The sequence below is a fragment of the Chlorocebus sabaeus genome, chromosome 13 (genome assembly GCF_047675955.1).
Source record: "Chlorocebus sabaeus isolate Y175 chromosome 13, mChlSab1.0.hap1, whole genome shotgun sequence".
Lineage (NCBI taxonomy): Eukaryota > Metazoa > Chordata > Mammalia > Primates > Cercopithecidae > Chlorocebus > Chlorocebus sabaeus.
This window is the reverse complement of record NC_132916.1, coordinates 8,490,085-8,506,819: the sequence shown is the minus strand read 5'-3', so window position 1 is coordinate 8,506,819 and position 16,735 is coordinate 8,490,085. Positions and strand designations below refer to the sequence as shown.

The 16,735-nt window shown below is 39.1% G+C and overlaps 1 protein-coding gene across 5 annotated transcripts in view; it reads right to left on the bottom strand.

The window, feature by feature from the left end:
• The window catches only part of PRKN (parkin RBR E3 ubiquitin protein ligase), a 1,397,785-nt gene that overhangs the window by 943,479 nt on the left and 437,571 nt on the right, over nt 1-16,735 (bottom strand). The gene's annotated exons all lie outside the window — the stretch shown is intronic.

Sequence of the window (16,735 nt, the reverse complement as noted above, 5' to 3'; positions counted from 1 at the left end):
ATAGAGACATTCCCTTATTCTTTTTCACAACCATGCAGTGACCTCATGTGTGGATAAATCATAGTTTATTCATCCAATACTGTATGTTCTATGACAAATGAGATCCCACTGGCCAAGTTTGGGAAAATAATAGATTGATAACAGATTATAATACATTAAAGAAAAAAATCTATGAATATATGACAAGACTAAAAAAGTATACGTGTGAGGAGTAAGAAAGAGTTCTTCTATATAGAACAACAGAAAAAATATGGCAAGAAGTGTCAGCATCAGGCAATCATATATTTGAGGGCACTGATATAATAATTAATTCACTCAAGGATCACCAGTAGAAGCTATAGCAAATGGATCAAAGATTGGTGGGAACAGGGATATTTACAGTTTCAAAGTATCTGCCAACAGATTCCCTAATAATTTCTTTTTTTTTTTTTTTTTTTTTTTTTTTTTTGAGACGGAGTCTCGCTCTGTCGCCCAGGCTGGAGTGCAGTGGCGCAATCTCGGCTCACTGCAAGCTCCGCCTCCCGGGTTCACGCCATTCTCCTGCCTCAGCCTCCCGAGTAGCTGGGACTACAGGTGCCTGCCACTGCGCCCGGCTAATTTTTTCTATTTTTAGTAGAGACGGGGTTTCACCATGATCTCGATCTCCTGACCTTGTGATCCGCCCGCCTCGGCCTCCCAAAGTGCTGGGATTACAGGCGTGAGCCACCGCGCCCGGCCAGATTCCCTAATAATTTCATAAGAGGAGGGTTATTTCTGCAACAGGAGATTTGGCAGGCATCACTGTAACTAAGGATCACACGGGTATTGTCAGTTACAAAGGGTGCAGCATTAATGACAACAAAGTTTAACCCAAATTTAACAATGAGGAGACAATAAAACAAATCAAGTTTGCAGGATGATTCTGCAAACAACTGGCCCTTACATTTCAAATTTTTGAAGGTGCAAATAAGGTGTGTGTGAGAAGACTGTTCTATACTAAAGCAAAATAAAGACACATGATAACTGAATGTGATCTGTATATCTGATTAAAACAATTTGGTCAAAACAATTTAAAAAATTATCCAAAGCATACAAAGAACCTTTAAAATTCATCAGTAAATAAATAAACAAACATTAAAAAAGGGCCAAAGGCTTTAACAGATCTCTCACCAAAGAAGATATAGAGATGGCAAATAAGTATGCTCCACATCTTATGTCCTCAGGGAGATGCAAATTAACACAACAAGATACCACTACACACCTATTAGAATAAATCCTAGAACAAAGACAACACCAAGCACTGCTGAGGACGTGGAATAACAGAACTTTCGTTCACTGCTACTGGGAATGCAAAATGGTATAGTCACTTTGGAAATCTGGTGGTTTCTTACATACTAAACATACTATGGCCATACAATGCAGTAATACCTGGACTATTTACCCAAAGGAGCTGAAAACTAAAATCATGTCCACACAAAAGCCTGCACACAGATGTTTACAGCAGCTTTCTTCAAGATTGCCAAAATTGTATGCAACCAACATGTTCTTCATTAGGTGCCTGGATAAACTATCATACTGGACAATGGAATATTATTGAGCACTAAAAATAAATGAACTATCAAGCCAGGAAATGACATGGAGGAACCTTAAGTGCATATTACCAAGTGAAATAAACCAATTTGAAAAGGCTACATATTGTATGATTCCAATTTGAAAAGGCCACATGTTGTATTATAGGACATTCTGAAAAAGGCAACACTATAGAAACATTGAAAATAGCAGTAGTTGCCAGGGACTGAGGGATGACGGAGGGATGAATAGAGACAGCACAGAGAATATTTAAGGCAGTGAAAACACTCTGGGTGATACTATGTTGATGGATAAATATCATTATACATTTGTCCAAACCCATAAAGTATACACCAAGAGTGAACACCCTGATGTAAACTATAAATGTGAAGTGATTACAATGTGTCAATTTAGGTTTATCAGTTGCAAAAAAAGGTATCACTCTGGTGGGGAACGTTGATAATGGAGAGGGTATGGGCACGTTTGGGCAGGGAGTAGATAGGAAATACTTTCCTCTCTATGCTGTGAACCTAAAATTGCTATAAAAATAAATAAGTAAAGGCTATAAAAAAGCTATAAAGGACAATTTGGGAACAATTAGGAGGATATTTGAATATGGACTACAAAAGAAATATCATTGTATTGATGTTAAATTATTTGAAATTTACATCACACATTATAGTGGCTATGCAGAAAAATGTCGTTTGCCTTTGCAGATATAGACTGAAGTGTTTAGGACCAAAATGTCAGGCTATCTGCAATTATGGTTAGCCTCTTGAGAGACGGAGAAAAGAAAGGAGGGGAAGGTGTGAATGAGGGAGACAAAGAAAGATAAAGCAAATGTGGCAAAGTGTTAACAGTTGGGGACTCTGGAGAAGGGCTGTACAGATATCTGTGATAGATAGTTTTTTTTAATTTTATTTTTAAAGATTTGAATCTCCTAAAATATCCTCATATTCAGTCACTAAATGGAAAGTACCCATTGAAAATAAGAAATGTGGGCCAGGTGAGGTGGCTCATGGCTATAATCTCAGGACTTTGGGATGCTGAGATGGGTGGATCACTTGAGGTCAGGAGTTCAAGATCAGCCTAGCCAACAGTCAGTCATGAAACCCTGACTCTACTAAAAGTACAAAAAATTAACCAGGGGTGGTGGCAGGAGCCTGTAATCCCAGCTACTTGGGAGGCTGAGGCAGGAGAATCACTTGAACCTGGGAGGCTGAGGTTGCAGTGAGCCAAGATTGCACCATTGCACTCTAGCCTGGGTGACACAGTGAGACTCCGTTAAGAAAACAAAGAGAGACAGAGAAAGAAGAGAGAGGGAAAGAAAGAAAGAGAGAGAGAGAGAAAGAAAGAGAGAGAGAAAGGGAGGAAGGGAGGAAGGGGAAGGATCCTGTTTCTTAATCCTGAGTTCTAATTTCATTGCCTTGTGGTCTGAGAGACTGTTTGCTATAATTTCTGTTCTTTTGCATTTGCTCAGGAGTGTTTTACTTCCAATTATGTGGTCAATTTTAGAACAAGTGCTAAGTGGTGCTGAGAAGAATGTATATTCTGTTGATTTGGGGTGGAGAGTTATATAGATGTCTATTAGGACCACTTGGTCCAGAGCTGAGTTCAAGTCCTGAATAACCTTATAAGTTTCTGTCTCATTGATCCGTCTAATACTGATAGTGGGGTGGTAAAATCTCCCCACTATTATTGTGTAGGAGTATACGTCTCTTTGTAGGCCACTAAGAACTTGTTTTATGAATATGGGTGCTGCTGTATTGGGTGCATATATATTTAGGATAGTTAGCTCTTCTTGTTGCATTGATCCTTTTACCATTATGTAATGCCCTTCTTTGTCTTTTTTGATCTTATTGGTTTAATGTCTGTTTTATCAGAGACTAGGATTGCAAACTCTCCTTTTTTGCATTTCATTTGCTTGGTAAATATTCCTCCAACTGTTTATTTTGAGCCTATGTGTGTCTTTGCATGTGAGAAGGGTCTCCTGAATACAGCACACCAATGGGTATTGACTCTAAATCCAATTTGCCAGTCTGTGTCTTTTGACTGGGGGCATTTAACCCATTTACATTTAAGGTTAATACTGTTATGTGTGAATTTGATCCTGCATTCATGATGGTAGCTGGTTATTTTGCACATTAGTTGATGCAGTTTCTGGAAACTGAACAAACTGTTCCTCAATGACTACTGGGTAAATTATGAAATTAAGGTAGAAATACAAAGTTCTTTGAAACCAATTAGAACAGAGACAATGTACCAGAATCACTGGGACACAGCTAAAGCAGTGTTAAGAGGGAAATTTATAGTACTAAATGCACACATCAGAAAGAGGGAAAGATCTAAAATTGACACCATAACATCACCATTAAAAGAATTAAAGAAGTAAGAGTAAACAAATTCAAAAGCTAAAAGAAGGCCAGGCGTGGTGGCTCATTCCTGTAATCCCAGCACTTTGGGAGGTTGAGGTGGGCGGATCACTTGAGGCCAGGAGTTCAAGACCACCCTGGCCAATATGGTGAAACCCTGTCTCTACTAAAAATACAAAAATTAGCTGGGCATGGTAGCATGTGCCTGTAATCCCAGCTACTTGGGAGGCTGAGGGAGGAGAACTGCTTGAACTGGGACCCACGAGGTGGAGGTTACAGACAGCAGAGATTGTGCCACTGCACTCCAGCCTGGGCTACAGAGTGAGACTCCGTCCAAAAAAAAAAAAAAAAAAAAAAAAAAAAAAAGCTAGAAGAAAACAAAACAAAACAAAAACTAAGATCAGAGCAGAACTGAAGGAGACAGAGACATGAAAGACCCTTTCAAAAAAAATCAATGAATGCAGGAGCTGTTTTTCTTTAAAAAAAAAAAAAAAAAAAAAGATTAACAAAATACATAGAAAGACTAATAAAAAAGAAAAGAGAGAAGAATCAAATAGACACAATAAAAGGGGATATCACCACTGATCCCACAGAAATACAAACTACCATCAGAGAATACTATAAACACCTCTATGCAAAAAAAAAAAAAAAAAAAAACACACACACAGACAATCTAGAAGAAATGTATAAATTCCTGGACACATACACTCTGCCAAGACCAAACCAGGAAGAAGTTGAATCCCGGAATAGACCAATAACAAGTTCTGAAATTGAGGCAGTAATTAATAGCCTACCAACCAAAAAAAGCCCAGAACCAGACAGATTCACAGTTGAATTCTACCAAAGGTACAAAGAGGAGCTGGTACCATTCCTTCTGAAACTATTTCAAACAATAGAAAAAGAGGTAGTCTTCCCTAACCCATTTTATGAGGCCAGCATCATCCTGATTCCAAAACCTGGCAGAGACACAACAAAAAAAAGAAAATTTCAAGCCAATATCCCTGAAGAACATCAATGTGAAATTTCTCAATAAAATACTAGCAAACCAAATCCAGCAGCACATAAAAAGCTTCCCCACCATAATCACATCAGTTTCATCCCCGGGATGCAAGGCTGGTTCAACATATTCAAATCAATAAACGAAATCCATCACATAAACAGAACCAATGACAGAAACCACATGATTATTGCAATAGATGCAGAAAATGCCTTTGATAAAATTCAACACCCTTCATGCTGAAAACTCTCAATAAACTAGGCACTGATGGAACATATCTCAAAATAATAAGAGCTATTTACGAGAAATCCGCAGCCAATATCCTACTGAATGGGCAAAAGCTGGAAGCATTCCCTTTGAAAACTGGTACAAGATAAGGATGCCCTCTCTCACCACTCACATTCAACAGAGTATTTGGAAGTTCTGGCCAGGGCAATCAGGCAAGAGAAAAAAATAAAGGGTATTTAAATGGGAAAAGAGAAAGTCAAATTGTCTCTGCAGATGACATGATTGCAAATTCAGAAAACTCCATCGTCTCAGCCCCAAAATTCCTTAAGCTGATGGAAAAAAAATCCATGCTCATGGATAGGAAGAATAAATTCGGTGAAAATGGCCATACTGCCCAAAGTAATTTATAGATTCAATGTTATTCCCATCAAGCTACCATTGACTTTCTTCACAGAATTAGGAAAAAAACTACTTTAAATTTAATCTGGAAACAAAAAAGAGCCCATATAACCAAGACAATCCTAAGAAAAAGAACAAATCTGGAGGCATTACACTATCTGATTTCAAATTATACTACAAGGCTACAGAAACCAAAACAGCATGGTACTGGTACCAAAACAGATATATAGACCAACGGAACAGAATGGAGGACTCAGAATAAACACCACACACCTACAACCATCTGATCTTCAACAAACCTGACAAAAACAAGCAATGAGAAAAGATTCCCTATTTAATAAATGGTGCTGGGAAAACTGGCTAGCCATATGCAGAAAGCTGAAACTGGACCCTTTCCTTACACCTTATACAAAAATTAACCCCCCAAGATGGATTAAACATAAATCCTAAATCCATGAAAACCCTAGAAGAAAACCTAGGCAATAACACTCAGGACATAGACATGGGCAAAGACTTCATGACTAAAACACCAAAAGCAATGGCAACAAAAGCTAAAATTGACAAGGGATCTCATTAAACTCTGGGGCTTCTGCTCAGCAAAAAGGACTATCATCAGAGTGAACAGGCAACCTACAGAATGGGAGAAAAATTTGGTAATCTAGTCATCTGACAAAGGTCTAATAGCCAGAATCAATAAGGAACTTAAACAAATTTACAAGAAAAAAACAACCCCATCAAAAAGTGGGCAAAAGATACGAACAGACACTTCTCAAAAGAAGATATTTATGCAGCCAACAAACATGAGAAAAAGCTCATCATCACTGGTCATTGGAGAAATGCAAATCAAAACCACAATGAGATACCATCTCATGCCCGTTAAAATGGTGATCACTAAAAAGTCAGGAAATGACAGATGCTGGTGTGGATGTGGAGAAACAGGAAATACCACTTGACCCAGAAATACCACTTGACCCAGAAATCCCATTACTGGGATTAAATACAAAGGATTATAAATCATTCTGCTATAAAGGCTCATGCACATGTTTATTGCAGCACTGTTTACAATAGCAAAGACTTGGAACCAACCCAAATGTCCATGAGTGATAGACTGGATAAAGAGAATGTTGCATATGGAATATTATGCAGCCATAAAAAGAATGAGATCATGTCCTTTGTAGGGATATGGATGAAGCTAGGAGCCATCATTCTCAGCAAACCAACACAGGAACAGAAAAAAACACTACATCCATGCCATGAAATATAACTCAGCATAGTATTCCATGGTGTATAAAAAGGATGAGTTCATGTCCTTTGCAGTGACATGGATGCAGCTGGAAATCATCATTCTGAGTAAACTTTCACAAGGACAGAAAACCAAACCCCACATGTTCTCACTCATAGGTGAGAACTGAACTATGAGAAAACATGGATACAGGGAGGGGAACATCACACACTGGGGCCTGTTGGGGGTTGGGGGGCTAGGGGAGGGATAGCATTTGGAGAAATACCTAATGTAGATGATAAGTTGACGGGTGCAGTAAACCACCATGGCACATGTATACCTATGTAACAAACCTGCACATTCAGCACATGTGTCCCAGAACGGAAAGTAAAATTTTAAAAAAATAAGAAAATAAGAAATGTGGTATTACTAAAAATTTTTAGGATGAAAAACTGTATTATTTCATGCTATTTGTCATGAATTCAGCTATCTAACCTGCTATATCCTACACATAGCTTACAAACTGACCCAAGAAAGGAGGGGGAAATGAAAGCAAAATCCAAAGTTGCTTATAAAAAAGAAATCTTTGCTTTTGAATATGAGAAAGCTATTGTATAAATACAGATTACCAATACGATTTAAAGAGAAGAATTGCAGTCAAATAATATAGCAAATGAATTAAAATTTTGCAGCTCATTACAGTTTTGAGAAGATCTCTAAAGTGAATAAGCACAATGTCCAAAATAGTGACTCTGTAGAATCCTAAAAGCCAGTTATGCAGTCTACAGCAGCAGTCCTGAATCTTTTTTGGCACCAGGGAGTGGTTCTATGGTAGACAATATTGCCACAGATGGGGGCAGTGGGGGTGGGCGGTGGTTTGTGGATGAAACCCGTCCACCTCAGATCATCAGGCATTAGTAAGATTCTTGTAAGAAGCGCACAGCCTAGATCCCTCACATGCGCAGTTCACAAAAAGGTTTGCACTCCTGTGAGAATCTACTGCCACTGCTGATGGGACAGGAGCTGAAGCAGTCATGCTCATCTGCCCATGCTCACCCTCTGCTGTGCAGCCCAGGTCCTCACAGGCCACGGACAGGTTCTGGGGCCATGGGGGTTGGAGACCCTGGTCTAGTGCCACGCATGGACAAAAGCACTGCGTGAGTAATCAAGGTCAAAGGCAAAATTAATGGATGTTCTAAAATTTATTATGGCAGCAACATAACGAAACCTCTTAAACATTTTACAACAAAGATCCTGTCCATATCACAACCTTCAAACAGACATGGACTTCCATAAAAGAAGAGTATATTAAAAAAAAATAAAATCCACACTCTCCCAGATGTTCAACCAAAGTGATAAAAATGGAAACAATAGAGAGAATCACATCTGCTAAAATCCATGTTAGAAAGTATACAAATAAAAGTGTTTATGATAAACAGCTAATGAGAATAAACGGATACACTATTAAGCTATTTTGGCAGAATTTATCAATGTCTTAGATGTACATGTAGAAATTCTCACATATGTCCTCAAAAACACATGTACATGGATGTCCTTTGCAACCACAGTAAAAACCATGGCAACAATCTAAACAGCCATCAGTATTGGGCTGGCTGCCATTCATACACACAACTGGTAAACATTTGTTATAACTCTAGAAGTACACGGAAAACAAGGCAGTCTATTTTTTAAATAAAATCAGCAAGTTGCAGAATAGCATGTACTTTTATTATTAGCCCATTTGGCTGTATGTTGTATATCATTCTGTATATGCATTAACTTATTGGGTACACATAGCAAATTGCGATTAATTCTGAAAAATGGGATTAAGTGATGGAAGACAGGAATTTGTATGTTCCTGAAATTTTAAAATGTCTAAGCACACATTACTTTGATAATTTTAAAAAGACACCTGGGAAATTATTTGCAAGTAAAATACTCATTTAATTCCTGATAAACTTTCCTTTTTTTTTTTTTTTTTTTTTGACAGAAAAGATAATGACAGTAAATACTTTACTTACAATAGAATGGATTTTTTTTTCTACTTTTCTGTCGATGTCTTTGTGGATGATGTTGTCATCTTCACTTTGTCACTGTTAGTTGTAACTTCTTTCTGACCTATGTGTTACCTTTTCTGGCTACAAGCTTGTTTTACACACAGTTACTTATATGAACAGTTGGGAGCCACTCACTCACCTCTCTTTTGAGAAAAGAAAAATATGTTTGTGCTTTCTAGGTTTTTATTATCTTTATGCCAAGAAGTGTTTTTATTTTCATCTAAGATTTGTGTCTATTTTTGGAATGGCAGAGATGCTAGAAATCATATTTCAATCCAAATGAAATGTGTGTGTGAGTGTATGTGTTTGTACATACGTGTGGCTTTAGGTCTTTAGAATTCTTTGTGAGTGCTCCAGTAAATCTGGTACCTTCTGAGAGTACAAGAGAGAATTAAGGAAATGGTATGAGGTTTTTGTAACTATCTCAATGAAAAAATTCTTAGAACAGTCTTGCTCTATTGCCCAGGCTGGAGTGCAGTGGCATGATCTCGGCTCACTGCAACCTCTGCCTCCTGGATTAAAGCAATTATCATGCCTCAACCTCTGAGTAGCTGGGATTACAGATATGCGCCACCACACCAAGCTAATTTTTGTATTTTTAGTAGAGACAGGGTTTCGCCAACTAGGATGGTTTTGAACTCCTGACCTCAAGTGATTCACCCGCCTCAGCTTCCCAAAGTGTTGGGATTACAAGCAGAAATAAGTGCTACTCTATTAAAAGTATTAGATCCCGATCCCTGCTTGATGTGTTCAGTTCAGTGTCCTCTATCTACAATAAAGATACACACTAGTGTATTCTCCAGATTCACCTTGATTTTACCTGAACAATATTTTAAAATTTTAAAATTACAGTACAAACATACTAAGTACACATACAATTCACAAAAATTAAATACATATATTTAGCCAAAAATAAATAAAATAAAATCAGTAAAATAAATCTGAGACCTTCATGAATGGTAACCACAGGCTAAATGCAAAGAAGGAATAAAACAAAGCTAATTCTTAGCTCTTTGGCTTTCATGCACCCAGGATCCACTAATGTAAAAGTAATTTCAGAGATTTGGAAGGGTAACATGGTATATTTATGTATTGTGTTACATTTTTTTTGAGATGGAGTTTTGCTCTTGTTGCCCAGGCTGGAGTGCAATGGCACGATCTTGACTCACTGCAACCTCCACCTCCCAGGTTCAAGTGATTCTCTTGCCTCAGCCTCCTCAGTAGCTATGACTATAGGCATGTGCCACCATGCCCGGCTAGTTTTGTATTTTCAGTAGAGATGAAGTTTCTCCATGTTGGTCAGGCTGGTCTTGAACTCCTAACCTCAGGTGATCCGCCCGCCTTGGCCTCCCAAAGTGCTGGGATTACAGGTGTGAGTCACCGAGCCCGGCCATATTGTGTTATTTCATCTCACATCTTGACCCTTGAACTTTGTCAGAGAAAAATAGCAATTCCACTATAGTTACTCCCATTTGAAGTTTGGGTAGTTTTTGGTAAATATTCTTATTACTGGATTTTCTCTTAAAAATGAACAAGAATATTGGACAACTCAGCTCCTCCAGTTGAAGACGTTCACAGCTGAGAATGATATTTGGATACATCTGGGCCATAGACTAGCAATTCATCTAGTTAATCAGTTACTATGTAGCCAACCTCACACATGGCTATTTACTGCCAATATGCTGCATAGCTACAAGTGTTATGGGCTAAATTGTGTCCCCTCACAATTCATACATTGAATTCCAAACCCCCAGTACCCCCAGTGTGACTGTTTGGAGATAGGGCCTTTACAGAGGTAACCAAGTTAAAATGTCAGCATCAGGGTGAGTCTTATCCAATATGAATGGAATCCTTTTAAGAAGAGATTCAGATATAGACAGACACAGAAAAAAGACCATGTGAAGGTACATGGAGAAGAGAGGCATCTGTAAGCCCAGGAGAGAGGCCACAGAAGGAATCAACCCTACTGACACCTTGACCTTGGAATTGTGAGAAAATAAACATACTTTTTAAGCCACCCAGTCTGTAGTGAAAGCTCATTTTATACAAGAATTATACAACGTTTTACTGGTCCCCTCTCAAATTCTATAACAGCACGCACGTATCAGGATCTTCACAGATATTTTGGAGATTTTTCTTTTTTTTCCAAGAGGGCCTCTGGCATATACTCTTGACAAACTTATAACATCTGGGCACCACGGGTAGTACCTCCTTTATGTCAGATATTTCATTTTAATTAGGGGACGACTGCATTATTTCAAGACAAAGCAGTTGTAGGTTATAATTGGGTGTTGTGTCAAAGAAATAAAGAAATGTAGGATGACATGGGGTTATGCATTTCTGCACCTTGAAAATAAGGGGAAACAAGGAGTTATACAGAAGGAGCTTCACAATTACACTGAACCCAGCATAGTGCGTGCTTGTTGAATGAATGAATATCAACAATAACTCTCAAGAACTGTACTAAGCACCATATTTACTAGGTATCTTACATCTTATTTGTAATCATCAAACCACACTGAGAAATAAGTATTGTAGCAGAGACAGCTGGCACCTCATCAGAATCTGATTCCTCCTCTTCCCGGACAGCAGATGGCCTGATTTGCCAGATTCTTTAACATCTAGGGTTGGCTACACTGCTTCCTTTTTGCCGATGGGGTATGACTAGAAGAGATGTGTACCACTTTGAAGCCAAAGCATGTTCACTGAAGTTGTAGTGCAACATAGACAGAAAACAAACAGATAAATACATGACAAAATGGTTGATAAATGGGTGGGGGGGGGCGGTGGGCATGGATGGAGAGATGGGCAAAATATAAGTTAGAGAAAAACTCTCAAGTGTAAGCTGGGAGCTCACATCCTATGGTTTCAACCACACAACCAAAGACCACAAAATGCAGTGTGGCAGCATAATCAAATTACGTCGTCAGGTTTTGGATTGTCAATAAACTTTCTAGAGATTACTCTGCACAGCCAAAGTTTAAAAATGATACCAGATACAACAGCTAAAATCACTGGGTTGAAACTGCAAGCCTCCTTTTTAGAGCTGTAAACGTATAAAATGCCACATTAGGGTACACGTTTTTTCATGTTTCTTTGCTAGTTAATTATTGAGTCCGATGCCTTTCCAAAGTTGTTTTCGGATGTTCTTCTGTTTGTTTGTTTTTCCTTAATCTTTATAGCTGTGAGCCTTGATCTTCATGTTTTCCTTCTCAGAAATCAATGGTTCCTTTGTGCTACATACCACCTCCTCCTTCCTGATAGTAGGTAGGCCATCTTCAAACTGCCTACAACTTCACCATCATTTCCAACTCATTTTCACACTCTTAAGCCCACCGGCATTAGACATGCAATACTGACTCCAATAAAATTTATCATGTGGGATTAGCATTAGCAGAGGAGGCAAAATTCTCATTTGTTGCTCCCAGAAACAAAATGCTAGATCGCTCTCAAGTAAGAAGAGACTTGTATCACAGTGTGGTTTGGATAGTTGCTATGACAATATCAAGTTCTTCCTTGAGAAAGACCATGATAAGGCATTCATTAGGAATGTCAGTACTTAGCAGCGAGTGTTGTTTTCTTTTTATTATTTAAATATCTGGCCAAGTAGCTGGTGTTTAAACAGATCAAGCATTTTACCTACATTCTCTAAACTTTAATTTCATAACGACTCCTTGAAATAAGCATGATGGACAACAAAACTGGGGCTCAAAGAGATGCATAACTTACCCAAAGGGAAATTACTGGATTTGCATCCAGGTTCATCTTGTTGTAAAACCATGTTGAACTGCTTACCTTGACTGAATAAATTAGCAATGAGTACAGATATTTACTTTAATTAACACATCTAAATCTTGCTTCATTCTATAACCAAAGCAGTTAAAAGGCAGAATTTGGAAGCACTTAAGATGAACCCTTCAATTGTTCTCTATTGTCTTCAAAGGCTGGCCCATCTAATGGTATAGATGTGTGAAACTCAGAGAAATGATAACAGATTACAGATGAGACACAACGAAAGCTTCCAGCCAGGAAGATGGGGTAGGCAGATAGACAAGCTCATAAATCTCTAGAGGAACATATCAAAATTCTGATTCATCAGTGAGGAAAAGACGTGATGTCTCCCTATAAAAATTCACTGCACATTGCCAGGCATGGGGGTTCTCGCCTGTAATCTCAGCAGTTTGGGAGCCTGAGGCAGAAGGATTGCTTGAGCCCAGGAGTTCAGAATCAGTCTGGACAACATGGCAAAACTCTATCTCTACAAAAAAATATATAAATTAGCTGGGCATGGTGGCACATGCCTGTGGCCCCAGATACTCGGGAGGCTGAGGTGGGAGGATCTCTTGAGTCTGGGAGGTCCAGGCTGCAGTGAGCCAGGATCATGCCACTGTACTCCAGCCTGGGCAACAGAGGCAGACTTTGCTCCCCTGCAAAAAAAATCACTGGACATAATGAAATTATTTATTTTTAAGAAGAATGTATTGTTTTTGCTGATGGAATACATTTACCAAAAAAATTAGAAGTTACTATGTTTTGTTTCTGGTAAGTCATAATCAGGTAGTTCATATTATTTGTTTTATTTTGGAATGCAAGTACCACATATGCAAGCAGGACTGACACTGAGCATAAGAAAAAGGTTGGACTTAAGGGCTATTTTAATGGAATTCCCATCATTTTCATCATTCTTTTGTGATTCATAGTATTTACCATGAAAGACCTCTATTTAAATCAAAAGGATTAACTGGGGTGGATACACTGATAACAAATAACTAGTTATCACAAATAGAAATTTGTGAAGGGATGGAATGTGGGAAAATTAGCTTTGATTATGAAAAGTGAAAGAGAAAAGCCTAATGCAGAATTCGCAGCTAAGTGGGGGCAACCTACGCCAATCATTTCAAAGGCTGGTCACACCTGAGGCGTGACTAACCCAGCAGCGGATGGAACCTGGATTCCACATTTCACCATGTGTGGGGTGGTCTTGGGGCTCCATGACCCGCAATTTTCCCAACGCATTTCCCAGGCCAAATGTCTCAGGTTCTGTCTTATCCCCGAATCGTGTTCATGATTTGAATCATGCTCAACAGCTAAAATATTCGTCTGAACTTACGCCCCACTGACGGAAGCACTGAATATGCCTGGACTCTTACGGTTTCCCTCCCTGCCTGGAAGTGGGCTCTATACCAAAGCAGGTGGTCCAGAGCCACTCTTCTGCCTACATCCTATCCTCAACCTCATTTTAAATGTAGCCAACAAGAGGAAAAAAATATATTCTGGTTTGGGCTGCTGGTAGTAGGCAGGGGTCTAAGGTAGCTCTTCTGTTTCTCACTCCTGATTTCTGTATCCACCTTGTGTGAGCTGCATCTGTGAATAAGAAGAATGCCACCCCTGTGATTAGGTTACACTATAGGGCCAAGGAGAGGGGGTTTTTCAGATATACGTAAAGTCTGTAATCAGCTGGCTTGTTCAGCAAAAGAGAGATTATCCCTGGTGGGCCTGAACTACTAAAAAGAAGTGTGTAAGTGAGCCCCATGAAATGGGGTCTCAAGCTCAGAGACATGAAGTGACAGAGACTTCATGTTCTTGCTCGGCTTGAAGAAGCAAGTCATCGTAAGTTCTACAGCTGCAAGAAAGTGAACTTCTCCAAAGAGAACACGGAGCCCCCACCGAGGCCCCCACCAACCCCTTATTGTAGCTTCATGAGCCCCTGAGCAGAGGACCCATTAAACCAAGCCCAGACACATGGACATGGTGAAACACTCACATTTTTCTACCACGACACCATTTATAAACATCGGATACATTTATCATGCCAAGGATTCCTGCCATTTGCAGATACCTATGTTCGGCTGCTGAGGAGGGCTGACACCCCTTGATAAAGAAACATGATGCTGGTTGTCATTTGATCAAAACGGGCTCTCGAAGCTCACATCAGTAGTACCATTGTGAAGTCTGTTTTTCACTTTAAGGCCATGTTAGATGAAGAGATTTTTTGTTGCCCGTTGGGTTTTACTACAACTTAGGATGTAGAATATGGCCAAAGTGTAGTTTCCTACAGCATGGGTTTCCTAGGATAGCAGTAATCAAGTACCACAAACTAGGGGTTTAAACAACAGAAATGCACTGTCTCACAGCTCTGGAGGCCAGACCCTGAAATCAAGGCATTGGCAGGATTGGTTCCTTCTGAGGGCTGGGAGAGAAAGACCTGCTCCAGGGCCCTCTCCTTCCTTGTAGATAGATATCCACCTTCTCCTTGCGTCTGCACGTTGTCCTGCCTCTGTGCTTGTCTGTCTCTCTTTTTTTCCCCCTTTTTCTAAGGACACTTGTCATATTGGATTAAGGCCCAGCCTAATGACCACACTTTCACTTGATTACCATTGTAAAGACCTGATCTCTCCAAATAAGGTCACATTCCCAGGTGCTTCAAAATAGTTTTTTTTTTGGCCAGGCACAGTGGCTCATGCCTGTAAACCCAGCACTTTAGGAGACCGAGGCAGGTGGATCACTTGAGCTCAGCAGTTTGAGATAATGGCCAACATGATGAAAACCCGTCTCTACTGAAAATACAAAAATTAGCCAGGCATAGTGGCAGGTGCCTATAATCCCAGCCACTTAGGAGGCTGAGGCAGGAGAATTACTTCAACCTGGGAGGCAAATGTTGCAGTGAGCCAAGATAACTCTAGCCTGGGCCAACAGAGCGAGACACTGTCTCAAAAAAAGAAAAAAAAAAAAGATTTTTTTGAAGAACACAATTCATCCCATAACGCCCATGATAGAGGAAGGAGACAGCATCCAAGGACCAGGTACCTTGCCTGGAGGGCAGAGAGCCAGCTGCCTCTGCTGTGGCAGCAAGAATGCAAGGTGACCCTCCCAATTTCAATAGCCGTGGGATCATCAAGGGCAGGAGAAAGGGAAAGGAAGAACCTTGAATGTGACTGCATATTTAAGTCCCTAAATTGAAACAGAATGACCTACCTGGAAGTAAGAGTATGATTTTTTCCTTCCTTCTGAGAGTGGGCTTGTGAGAAAGTTGAAAAATAGAGAAAGTTTCATTTCATCTTATCTGACTTGTATGAATATTTTTATTCACCTGCTACGTCCTGAGCACGACAATTGCACACCAGAGGAAGAATCCAAGACTCCTTCACTTTGTCCTCAGTCCATAGACCGACTGTCATTCCCTCCCATTTTGCATGCAGGGATTGTACACACTGCCTTCTGTCTCACCTCACCTGCAGCAGGTCAGGTAAAGTTGTTTGCTTTAATATAAGATATCTTGTGTACTAAGACTTCATTGAATAGGTTTCTTAAACTGACGAGCAAGTCATTTTTCCACTCTTGACTGTCTTCTTAGTGAGTTAATCATTTTGTGGAAATACAAATAAATCTAACACAAAATATCATAATTTTTTCCTTCTTAATAGAATTTAAATTCTTTGATTTAAAACATTATAATTTATTCCTTAAGTTTGATTTTTCAAATGATATATTCAAACGTCCATGTTAAATGTCAAATTAAGAGACAATGATTTTTTTGAGTAATTTTTTATCACCGAAAGTTAATTGCCTCATGTACATTTCTCCATTGAGTTACTAATATTATGACAATATTAATGCCATAGATTTTCAAGCTAAAGAGGATCCATTTTTCAAATGGAAAATTAATTCTTAAAAAATGAAAGTACTGTATTTAAATCATTAATATCAATTTCCTCTTCGCAAACTGCCTTGAGCTTTACCAGTTTGGCCCTAACAGTCTACGAGAAGGAAAATACAAACTTTCTGGCATGGAAATAACATAAGAAGGAGCTGCAAGTTTCTTGGCAAAGACATTGACAACTTTTCAGGATAATCACAAAAGGGATAGGATAACTCTAAAAATGAACATAATGCTAGTCTGAGCCAGTTAAAT